Genomic DNA, 12,544 nt, shown 5'->3' with positions numbered 1-12,544 from the left:
AGCATGGTCACACACACCATGAATCTGCACAATGAACCGAAAACATGCTGATTATTTTGTCTTTAAAAGAAGTGGTTGGGGGCGGATGCTGATTAAAAATTTTTACCATTCCCATTCTGCATCTGTACTGAAGGCTTAAATCACAAAGACCTTTATGCAGGCAGCTTTTGATTTTTATGGACAAGAGGGTCCATCTGGCCACATTTCTTTCCCAGAAAGTTTTGTACTACTAATGAGGCCTTCTTACGCTGGGTGGGAATTCACAGAGTAAGATTCACAATTTACAGAGTGCTATTTAACAGTAACTGTGACTTCATAGAAAATGTGATTCAAAAAAAAAAAGAATGCTTAATAGTAAAATTGCGGGTTTTACACAATGGCTACGGAAAGGAGGCAAGTTGAGGTAAAGGAAGTCGGTTTACTATCTAAGAAGATCAGTGAACCTTTTGAAACATTTTTAGCTAATGGCTTTATTGGCCCTGAGCCATAAACAGGCTAACCTAATCCCGCCGTTTGAATGGGATTATCCCCACAAAACCTTCTTGTGAGCAGACCATGAGTGTCAGGCGAGCGCTGCTTTGGCACAGATGAACAGCGCTTTAGCTGATCCACGTCAAGGCCTGGCACAGCTTCATCTGTTTTCCAACCTCACGCCTCCTGTCTCGAGTGTAACCCCCAAAATGCCCACGGCCCACTCAGACCACACAACTATGTTTCTCTCAAAGGTGTGTGTGTGGGGTGTGTGCAAGAAAAGACATGCTATTATTCTTGGCAGCTAGTCTTACATGAATCATATCACTTGAGTGGAGACCTAATATTCCTTATTAGAAGTTCCCCTTTGGATTGCCGTCATCATTAGCTAAGTACAGTTTTTCATGGTGGCCTGTTGCCATGGAGACAACGTTGCGTGGACAGATACCATGAAATCAGTGTCATCCCCTGGACCAAATTCATCCAGTCTTTATGGCATTTACACTTCTCCTAATAGCATTTTAGTTATCAGTCCAATTACAAGTTTGATAGGTTACTAACTCAGCGTACAGTAATTTGACTGGACTATACATTTGTATTTATTCATTTGGATAAAATAATTATTCAAAGTGCACTTATTTTGGGATATGTAGTTACATGCAGAACTAGAATTTCATGGTGGTGCCGTTCTGCAACATTATACGCCAGTGATGAAAAAAAAGCATTTCACACAAAGAACTTTACTGCCACCTGCTGTCAGTAAGTGGAGATATGTCTCCACTCTGACCACATGCAGTGGGTGCCATGTACTTACATTAGGAGGCAAGGGGTGGAGGCCATTTACTGACATGTACAGTCTAACATTAATGCCATGCTCTAACATTGGTGAGTTTAAACTTTAAGCCTGCCAAGGAAAACAGATGAAGATTTTTACCTCTGTTGACATAGATGGGGACAACATCTTAACACTAGTATATAGCTAAATGCAATGTTAAAAAGAAATAGGTTCTGTTCAAGAGCTTATCATTTATGCCTTAAAATATTGTAGTGTACCATTATGTAAACCAAGATCCTTCAGTATCACGCCACACTGCTGCCTTCTGCATTACAATGTGATTATGAGTGAGAAGGAGACACACCAAAGAGCATGTATGAGCACCCCTGTGACATCACTAAAACTAATATCCCAGAGATAATGGCCACTGGACGAAGGAGCAGAGCTCCTGCGTGTCTTCCTGCTTGTACACAGTGCTGAATACCTGCATGGACTTTTTCTTGAATGGCTGTATTACTGATTTAGATCTTGGCCTGATATGTGGATAGGCTATATGTGCAGTTTTTAACACATGCACACACACACACACACACACATACACATGCACACGGATGCAGGCATACATCCACAGGCACACAGGCACACACACACACACACACACACACACACTGATTATATGTATGCATTTTCCATTATACATTTTTCACATGTATCTTCCTTACATTTCCATGGCAGTCTCAAAACGTAACAACCCTGTTGCCATGCAAACACTCAAATTCATACTCAGGCGGTAATTAAATTCATAGGATATGTAGGACACCAGAATCAAGAAAAATAAAACATTTATGTTTTAGTACTGGGATTTTGCTGTTTGAAGATATTTTGTCATTGAACTTCAAAGAAACCAAAACAAAACTGGGGATTATCCCACATAAAGGAGGATTAAAGATTTCATTAAACATGTGCATCATTTATGTATGCTTAACCTCGACAATTCCATTATCTTTTATGCATGCAAAATGGAGAGGACATTCCCCTTGGTACATGTTGGGCAGAGCATTCTATTTACCTGGTGGCATTCTATCCAAGACTGGTAAATGTAAAATAAAATCATAAATTACACATTATCTTAAATATAAACATGGATTTTCTTTGACACAACAGTTAACAAATCATTTTCAAGGGCAGTAGCCATGCGATGTTATACACTGAATATACTCATTTTCTAATTATTGTTAAATCATCAGAGCTGCACTCTATATGTCTAATTAAATAGTTTTGATTTAGTTGAAAGCTAACATCCTCATAGGCATAACATAATTAAAGATGCAGTGCAGGTACGAAGGTCTTTTTATGGAATATGACAATGTATTTTAAAACTGGCTCCCCAGCACAAGCTGTTATTTTTTGTCTTGTTTGATTTAGTAAATCACTAAAACATGTTTTGTTCTGATTAGTCTCACTCCAGAATTACATAATTGTAATATTTGTTTTTCTTTGCTGAACATGTGGATATCCAGGACTTCATTAAAAATATTTTAAATAAATAAAGAAACAGTTTTATGTGGCTGACAGTTTATTGTATTTTAATTACCTTTTCATGTGCAATGGTAATGTAATCTCACCCGCGCATTTGTTTGCTGCTTGTTTGAAGACAGCGGATGGCTCAGGCTTCACAACGCATCATGAAATTTGTTTGGGTCTGGCGGAAGCATCAAGTCCCATGTGAGAATCGGTTCAGAATCGGTTCCCCGGCAGCTGTCATCCACACTGCTGGTTCCCTGGAAAATAACAATAAAAAGCCAGAAAAAAACAGACATAATTAAAGCAGAGGTTGATCAAATCCATCCATAGGCCCACCTGTGGACAAATTAGATGGAATGCAACCAAATATTTATAATAATGGCATCAACTTTTTCAAATGCCTTCCTGACGCTCTCTTTGGGGCTGCTGAGTGTGGGAGAAACATTACACAGAAAATAACTAACTGTTGAGAGTTTAAAACAGTTTCATAATAGAATTTTAGCTGGTGGAATGAACTATGGCAACCCACTCATTCTAGTGATTACCAGGACTAACTCTACCATGGCAAAATGTTTGTGTGACCACTAAATACAGCAGGCTACTGCTGTCAGTAACTTCAGAGATATACCTGTATCAAAAACAATCCCTGCTCAACTGTCGTAATTCCAGGCCTATTATACCTGGTGCCCTTCAGATGACTAGACAACGCGCATTTCAAGGGGACTGGTGCGGGGTGTCCAATGGGCCGCTGAGTATTATGTTTTTCATGTTGGTGTCTGCTGGATGTCGTAGCTCGAACTGGATTGGATATTGACTGCACATTCCTCCCTATAGCTTTGGAGTGTTTTGAGAAATTTGAGAGCGAAATTCAAGTAACAGATGGATTTTATTGTAAGATGATTATTAGCTCGCTGGCTAGTATGGCTACACTTTGTGCTGAATTATCATTGAAGCTAACTATACTTGTAAATCATGCATCATTATGCATGGTAGCTATGGAAACAAAACCTGTGGTTGAGAGAATCAATTCACCCAAGAATTGGACAATACCAATGAATGGGAAAATACCACTTTTTGCAAGTAGATGTCATCTGCATATAAGAAATGGGGAGAATGGGATTTTCTTTAAACTAGAGCTAGTTAATTTAGCTAGCAGGCCAAATAGATTAGATTGAATGTAAGTACTCAGCCATTTTTAATGCATATTTACAATGACCTATCAAGTATTCATTGAACAACCTATCAACCTAATTGTAACAGTGTTTTGTTTTGATTTCCTATGGAAACATTCCCTTGGAGGGTGAGCATGGAGAGATGATGATGTTTTTGTGGGTGTGCCCACTATTTCCTCCACTGCTAATATTGCTCCTCCTACCTCCACTCCAGATATAGGCGGTGCAGCAGTCCCTGGTTTTGGAGGGCCCAAGGGCCCCAGGTTTAGGAGGGCCCATGTCTCTCTGTGTCTGATATCAGTAGGGCCGTTTTTAACCACTCACCGGAAAATAACATACCTATGTATGCAATAACAGTGGTGTGCTTTATATCCTTAAATAAGCAAACTTGCCTTGGTCATGGTTATTACACTTTCTTTGTGCAATACGTGATCATGCAAAATTGATACAGTGTGTCTATTTTACAGAAAAAGGCTATAATGTATAAACTATTCAATTAAATAACTTGTGGCAGGCTAATTCATTTGGTTTTGGTTTATTTTCGGATGTGCCAAGAGTGCTGCTGGGAAATATGTTTGCTGTTTTCCAAGGTGAACTGTCTTGATCATGTGTTGATATTAGCTAGCATAATGCCATTTAGCTACCTAGTGTGAAAATGCCATTGAAACACAAAAGTGGGTCGCAGAAAAGAAAGGACAAAAAATGACCAGGAGGGAAAGGTAGCAAAACTACCTAAACTGGATGGCTTTTTGGAAAAAGAATCGCTCAACTGCTACCCTGTTCCCAGTTGCAGTTGCCCATCGCAATCACTGCACCCGACAGCAGCAAAACCTTGCAGGTAGGATAGCAAGCAATATATAACGTTAGCCTACTGTACTTTTTCAGGAGAAAATTTGGCTACATTTGCCTGAAAAGTGAAAGTTTTCTAGCAACTAGGACGTAACCATGCTTTATCCAGGTAAACCCTGAGCTGTATTGGGGTTAACCTAGTCTGTCTATATGTCAAAACGTCTCTCAACCTACAGTACTGTGCAAAAGTTTTAGGCAGGTATGAGCAAATGCTGTAAAATAAGAATGCTTTCAAAACTAGAAATGTTAATAGTTTATTTTTTATCAATTAACAAAATGCATGAACAGAAGAAGTTAATGAACAGAAGAAAAATCTAAATCAAATCAATATTTGGTGTGACCACCCTTCCCTGCCTTCAAAGCAGCATCATAGGTATACATGCACATAGGTTTTGAAGGAAATTGGCAGGTAGGTTGTTCCAAACGTCTTGGAGAACTAGCCACAGTTCTTCTGTGGATTTAGGCAACCTCAAATGCTTCTGTCTCTACATGTATTCCCAGACAGACTCGATGATGTTGAGATCAGGGCTCTGTGGGGGCCATACCATCACTTGCAGGACTCTTTGTTCTTCTTTACGCTGAAGATAGTTCTTAATGACATTGGCTGTATGTTTGGGGTTGTTGTCCAGCTGCAGAATACATTTGGGGTCAATCAGATGCCTCCCTGATGGTATTGCATGATGGATAGGTACTGTACTTCTCTGCATTGAGGAGACCATTAATTCTGACCAAATCCCCAACTCCGTTTGTAGAAATGCAGCCCCAAACTTGCAAGGAACCTCCACCAGCAAACAAACTGCGTTCTGCTACAGCCAAATATTTCTATCACTTAGCCTTGTTTCCATGTTGGAGGTATAGCTTTTTGGCTGCAATTCTTCCATGAAGACCACTTCTGACCAGACTTCTCTGCACAGTAGATGTACCTGGATCCCACTGGTTTCTGCCAATTATGAGCTGATGGCACTGCTGGACATCTTTTCCATGGCCAACCACTGCATCTACGGTCCTCAACATTGCCCGTTTCTTCGTGCTTCTTCAACAGAGCTTGGACAGCACATCTGGAAACCCCTGTCTGCCTTGAAATTCCTGCCTGGGAGAGACCTTGCTGATGCAGTATAACTACCTTGTGTCTTGTTGCTGTGCTCAGCAATGGTGTATGACTTCTGACATTAAACTATCTTCAGCAACCTTACCTTGGAAGCAGAGTTTGGCTGTTCCTCACCCAGTGTTAACCCTCCTACACAACTGTTTCTGATTTGATTTAGATTTTTCTTATGTTCACTCGCTTTGAATTTTGTTAATTGATAAAATAAACTATTAACATTTCTATTTTTGAAAGCATTCTTACTTTACAGCATTTTTTCACACCTGTCTAAAGCTTTTGCACAGTACTGTATATTTCCAACCCCTAGACATCAAGATTCAAGATCATTAATTAACATTAGTCAAAGTCCATAAATGTACTTCACTCGAATTGCATTCAAATTAGCCAAGGAAGCTGCTAATTCTCCCAGCAGTTACCGTGAATTAGATTTGTTTGTTCAATTGCTGGACTGGTTTTCTGCTGTAAACTCAGTGTTCCACCAATGTTAAGTTAGAGGGCTGTTATTAAAAACCTTACAATATAGAAAGTATAAATTGTATCGCTTAAACAAAGAGGAAGCGACCAAATAGGTCCGTTTCGTTTTATCAACTGGAGGAGGAGTTCCATCCATACTAAGAATAAGTAATTGCAATAAATATAAATACTGTTATTTATTTTAATAATAATGACAAGTTGAAAGACAAAACAATAGCTAAGAAAATAACTGATTTGAATACATGAATTCCCATTTTATTGTACAAAATTAATTCAGTGAATTAGGCATAAGAACAGTGAACAATAAATTCAGTTAATTTATTGTGCTGTGCTTTTCCTCTGATACTGACACGAGTAGTATAGGCCTAAGCTTTAGTTATGTAAACATCCCAATTATCGTTAGTTGATTTCTTGACTCGTTGATTTAATTCTATGACCATCCACGTTGGTCGATGGTTCTGATTTGATTAATACACATGTTCTAAAGTATCACAAATGATGTAGCCGCCACTGCTCCACTCCTATCGCAGCAGCTATAATGCTAATCAGGACCGTGTACTAGCAGAAGCAAAATAATAATTTCTATCAAGATTCTGAATGAAAAACTGCTTTGAAGGCTGTGGCAAAATGCTGCATACCAAGTGCTGATTAAAATTGTTCAGACAGTTAACTCTTAAACACCATTTGCATGGTGCACATTGACTATGAAACAATATTATTTATTATGTAAGCGCTAATTGCAAATAGTTGCCTAACTAGAAAAAAATATCACAAAATAAGCCTCCCCCCACCTGCCCTTTGACTGCCTTGGTTTCTTTTTCTTCCCAATGCACTGTAATTCCAATTTCAATGTAAGTCCCTTTTATATTTCAGACCATGACTCACCACAGGAGAACTATGCTTGTAAATATGTAGATATGTTGGGACACTGAGATAGGTAAATTATGCTAGGCTGTTAAATTGAAATCCATCTTGAAAGTATGTTCATGTCCAGATTGAATAACCGGGCTATATGCATTTTACCTATTTGCACTATGGCATAGGTTTAGTGAAAACCATGAGTATATATCGACAATTTCATTTTTAACCCAGAAAGTGTCCATTTTTGTCACACCTCTTTTTCAAATGGCCATAAGGGGAGGCTTAATTAGCATATGTCTAATTACTATAAGATACAAATGTAGGGAGATAGGGAAATTCTGTATTGCACCGGCATTTTATTTGTAGGAGTAGGGGGAGAGCCAGTGAGTACAAAAATAAACCAAAATTCTCCCCCTCACGGGTTCTGGGCCAAAATAATAAAATAAGAAAGGCAAAATAAAGCAAACAAAACTGCAGCTTTTCAGCTCTATGTCTCATGAACGCAGCTCTCACTCGTACCGTGATGCCAGTTCCCCGGTCTCAGCCACCTACTGTGGAAAGAAGCACACATTTTAAAAGCCTGGACAGATTTGTAACGTAGCCCAGGTTTGTGCCGACTTAACCAGAAGGCATGGTCCTCAGATTGCCCTGTTTCCTTCCCGCAAACCGCGGCCTCTCCACAGTACAGAAAGACTGTTGCACCTTGTCACATGTTACATTTAAACCACTTACAGTTGTGTACATTCGTAGGCTTGGCAGAATCTTCAGTTCTGGTAGAGTTATAGGGTAAGGGCTATATATACTGCAAGCAGGAATTCAACTGGTGACATTATGTGCCTGTAAGCAAAACATCCAAAGCTAACGAACATCAAGGAATCTGAAGAAATTGCCATAAAAATTGGCTGGTAGGTTGTTCCAAATGTTTCGGAGAACTTGCCACAATTCTTCTGCAGACTGATGTCTCACTTTCTTCTGGCTCTCCAGGTAATCCCAGACAGCCTTGATCAAGTTTTTATCTGAAAAGTGGTAGTCATAAGTAATTTCTTCAGAACTGTCTTGATACCTCTTGATGTGAAAAAATTATATTTTTGTGAAATTATAACAAGTGTTTTCCTATGCTTAAATTAAGGGCATATTGCAGGATTTCTTTCCTCGCTTCACTCCTGTGTTTACACACAAAAAATGCCAATGCCCCCATTCTCAACCCTGCCCGCCTACACCCCCAAAATAATTTTGGCCTTTAGTAGTCGCTTTCCACACAAGCCATTTAACTAAACACTTGTATTTAGCTACACTTTAGCTAAAGTTATAGATCCTGATGTGTTGATCTCCTGGCAACCTATTGAAGAAAGGCTGGTACATCCCCACAGACTTCAGGATGTAATCCACTGTGATAAGCTAAATGTTTTAAGAGGAAACATTCTGCTTGAAATTTTTTGTTGAATAAAATTAATTTGATCACACAAAAAAATCTATTCATTGTCACTTTTATTTTTTATCAGACATCTCAAGTCTTCTGAAAGTCATTTGGATTCAGGCAAGAGCTCAGCTCCCTGCCCAGGAGAGGAAATAAGCCGGTAGAATCATCATAGGCAATCAACTGGCGTAAGAAACGGAATTTAGTTAGCTAATAACGGCAGCTACCTACAGTAATGTTACTGAACGCTAGTCAGCCACTTGCTTTATTAGCCACCAACCCATCACAAACCCTGTAGGAGCCAATTCCTCATGTCCTCCTCCTCCTATTGAATCCTAGGATGTATGAGTTCAGTGTATTGGACACATGCTTTTCAGATACAGTACAGAACTAAAAAAGGTCCATGCCCAGAAATGAGTTGTTAGAATAACAAATACAAGTAGACAAGCAAGGTATTGGGCAGAAGTGAACACAGGTTGTCAGTGTCACACTAATGACTGAGCATGTTTGTTTTATAATATTTTCAAGCTGAGCATTCTGCATTGTTTGCCTTTAAAACAGAGAATGTCCACTACAGTATCAATGCCTTTTATAAATGCCAAAATCCCTATTATATTTATTTGTGCCTGATACATATGACCATACACCTGCCTGTACATGTGATACATATAACCATGTATCTTATGCAATTTTGCAAGACTTACTTTGTGCTGTCCAGAAGTGGGCACAGCCCTCTTTACTTTGATCGAATAAACTTCACTGGTTTGCACTCAGACTGACTGAATGCCTCAATACTTGTCAAAAACATCCAGTTTACTGTTTTATTGCTTCAGCACAATGCTTAGATCCAAAAATATGTGGTTCAATGATTGTGCCAGTTGTGCACATTTTCATGCACCTCCATTTACAAAAGTACCATTTGTTTTCATCCACCTGCATGGGAAACATGCACATTTGTTAATGTTTAATTCTATTTTCCCGATAACCGAACTAAACTGTCACATTTGAGATTTAAAACTGAACAAATCTGAAAGGTTTGTATAAATCAGTGCACCAGTTCATGAATTTGTTGAGAGTAAAAACCTGACTCAATATGTTGATAATAATTTGCTTTTTAGTAAACATTTTTAACATTGTTAGCTCAGTATATTTTTCATCCTGCACAGCCTCAAATTCACAGCCGAAATTGATTTTACTGTTTTTGTATTGTGTAATAAATTGGCTGATAGAGATTGTTATTCTTCAGTATATTCAAAATGCACATTAACAAGAGTGTTGGAATCAAAGCTTGGAAATTGTGGAGAAAGAAGGATATGAAATGAAATGACAAGAAGTAGACAGAAACAAGACAAATCAGGATATGATGAAACATCTATTTCACCATGGACAGCTAGTGTGTTGCAGTTATTAACACTTTTATATGATTTAAGAACTTTTATCTCAACTTAAAATGAGGGGAAATCAGTTTGCCTGACAATGATGGATGATGATTTTGAAAAACACTCTATCATTCAAATATTGGGTATTTTTATCCTGCCAGTAGGTCTATAGCACCTTGGATTTGGTCAGACATTACTAACAAGAATTCTCACATACTGTATAAAGGCTAAATAAATTGCCCTATCTCATCATACTCCTCTCTCTGTAAAAAAAAAAAAAGTCTAATAAATACCTAATAAAGTGCAGTAGAAGGTCATGGATAGCTGGATTAAATAGCTGAACACACTAATGAACATAGCTCAGAGGATATTTAAATTTCAGATTCTCCAAGTCTTTGTTTTTTGCACATTTAAAATGCCATCTTTCATATGAATAAAGGGATTTACCAGATATTTGTATAAATTGTTGTTTTAGAGTTACTTCTGTCCATATAGCTTAAATTCATTTCAGAATGTCAACAATATGAATGGAGAGGTCAGGCTTTTTATGATAATACATTAACAAGGTGTGATAGCAGGGTAATCAGATAAACCTGTGTAATTACTATACTTAGTAGACATTACACGGAAGATATTTAGCACTTTCTGCAATGTAATAAAGGTTTTTAAGTTTTTGGCACCGTAATGGGATTACCACTGGTTGCAACACCCCAGCAGGCACACTTAGAATTGAGTTTCCCACACAAGGAAATAGCAACGTAATCAAGGTGTTTTAATTCAATAGCTGAAAAGGGATAGCTTTGGATTTCCATACAATACTGTTTTGCTGAAAAGAACTAGAAACTTCCACAACTTCATTGCTCTCGTTTCCTTAGGGGACTTGTCTCTGAAGAGTGCCATTTGCAACACATTTCCCTTTTCAGAATTTCACCGCCTCTCTGTACTTTTTTAAATTCAGTTGTTTAGCTGGTCTTTGCACTATTTTCAAACCAATAACATGCCGCCTGCAATCCCTGTATTTCTAAACGTAGGCAGCAAAGGGCAATGGCCAACTCTCAGGCCTATGCCAAGTGAAGATTTTTACATGTTTTACAGCTTGAACAAAAGTATACAGGATATGATGCCAGAGCAGCATCGTTTACCTAATGTCTCAGGGACATGCCCAAGAATGTTCTCTTTCTTCCAGTGGGATCTCATTATATAGCTGGGATGCACTACTGATGGAAAGGGACATCATTTCAGGAAGCGAGTGAACCTATCTTCCCTCCCTGCCATGCACCACAATTCCCCTCCAGGGTATCATAGCCATGCATAATTATAGATTAGCTTTAGTCTCTCCCCCCTGTTTGTTTGCATTTGTCTTGCATATCTGAATGTCTTTCTCTTGAGAACACTTAATTTCACAGTTTGATGGAGCAAAAATGCCAAAAAGCAAAACAAAACACACAACAAAAAAAAAAAATCAATGGGGACGCAGGATTGTTGTAGAGGGCAGCCTTTCAAATAAAACAGAATATGTGCTTGTGGCACTGAGTGAAAAGGATGCCCCAATATTGTCATTGATATACAGTAGCACCCATCATAAGTATTGCGATAGTGGAATAATAAGTACAAATGGTCATTTCTGCTCTATATCCAAATGCTCTATTTATATTTAAGATTAAAATAAGAATATGGAAGGTAAATATACAGTGAAGTTCATATGTATTTTGACAGTGGTACAATTACCTGACGTCCTCAGAGTTGGACTGTGTTAATCAGCCCTCATTGTCCAACCAATATTGCACCAAGCCTGCGTAAAATTTGCATGGCCCAGCTCTTTGTTTGAAGAACTTTACACAACGTTGCATTCATGCCATGCAAAAAAATATAGCCATGGTGAGCTGATTATTTGGACTGCTGTATTAAGCTCGAAGAGCACATCCTCATCATTTCAAAATTAATTAGATTTATAAAGATTTCACACTTTCCTGTTCTGGAGAACTCATCACTTCTTGGTATGAGAGCATAGTAAAGGTCATGGCCGTGCTGCAGTGTGAAAAAACTGTCACTTATAAAACCTGCCTTAAAAACTTTTTTTTTCTTCTCACCATCATACAACTCATCAGTGCCAAGGAAAGGGAAGGTAACATACATTGTCCTAAAAGGGACACAGATGACCTTCTCTTAGATTCATTAGACTGTTATATTCATTTCTGAACCACTAAATATTATTAGAAAATTGTCAATATGTTGTGACAGACTAAGTTAATCTCATATGGCTTAAAGAAGTAACATGGTGGTTGAATGTGACACTTGCCAGTTGTTTATAGGCAACAACAAAACAAATGTGCATTTTTAAATGTATTATTATTCAATCATTGAAATGTATTTTTCTGAGCCTAAATGTCCCACTGTAAAAGTTCACCAGAACTGTCTGGGCATGGTAATGAGAATTGATAGTTAAGGTAAGGATGCTGACTTATCCAATGATCATTTCTGCTAGCTAGTTAGCTAGCCAAGTTAAGATAGAGGCAC

At 38.3% G+C, this 12,544-nt stretch overlaps 1 long non-coding RNA gene across 2 annotated transcripts in view; it reads right to left on the bottom strand.

The window, feature by feature from the left end:
• Nucleotides 1-12,544, bottom strand: part of LOC133131440 (uncharacterized) — a 63,353-nt gene that overhangs the window by 7,208 nt on the left and 43,601 nt on the right. For both annotated transcript variants that reach the window (XR_009709017.1, XR_009709018.1), the window contains exon 2: nucleotides 2,872-3,027. This is a non-coding gene — a long non-coding RNA (uncharacterized LOC133131440). The remainder of the gene's footprint in view (nucleotides 1-2,871; nucleotides 3,028-12,544) is intronic.

Source organism: Conger conger, chromosome 6, assembly GCF_963514075.1.
Source record: "Conger conger chromosome 6, fConCon1.1, whole genome shotgun sequence".
In the NCBI taxonomy this organism is placed as follows: Eukaryota; Metazoa; Chordata; class Actinopteri; order Anguilliformes; family Congridae; genus Conger; species Conger conger.
Note: the sequence above shows the minus strand (reverse complement) of the source record. Positions and strands in the feature narration are given on the sequence as shown.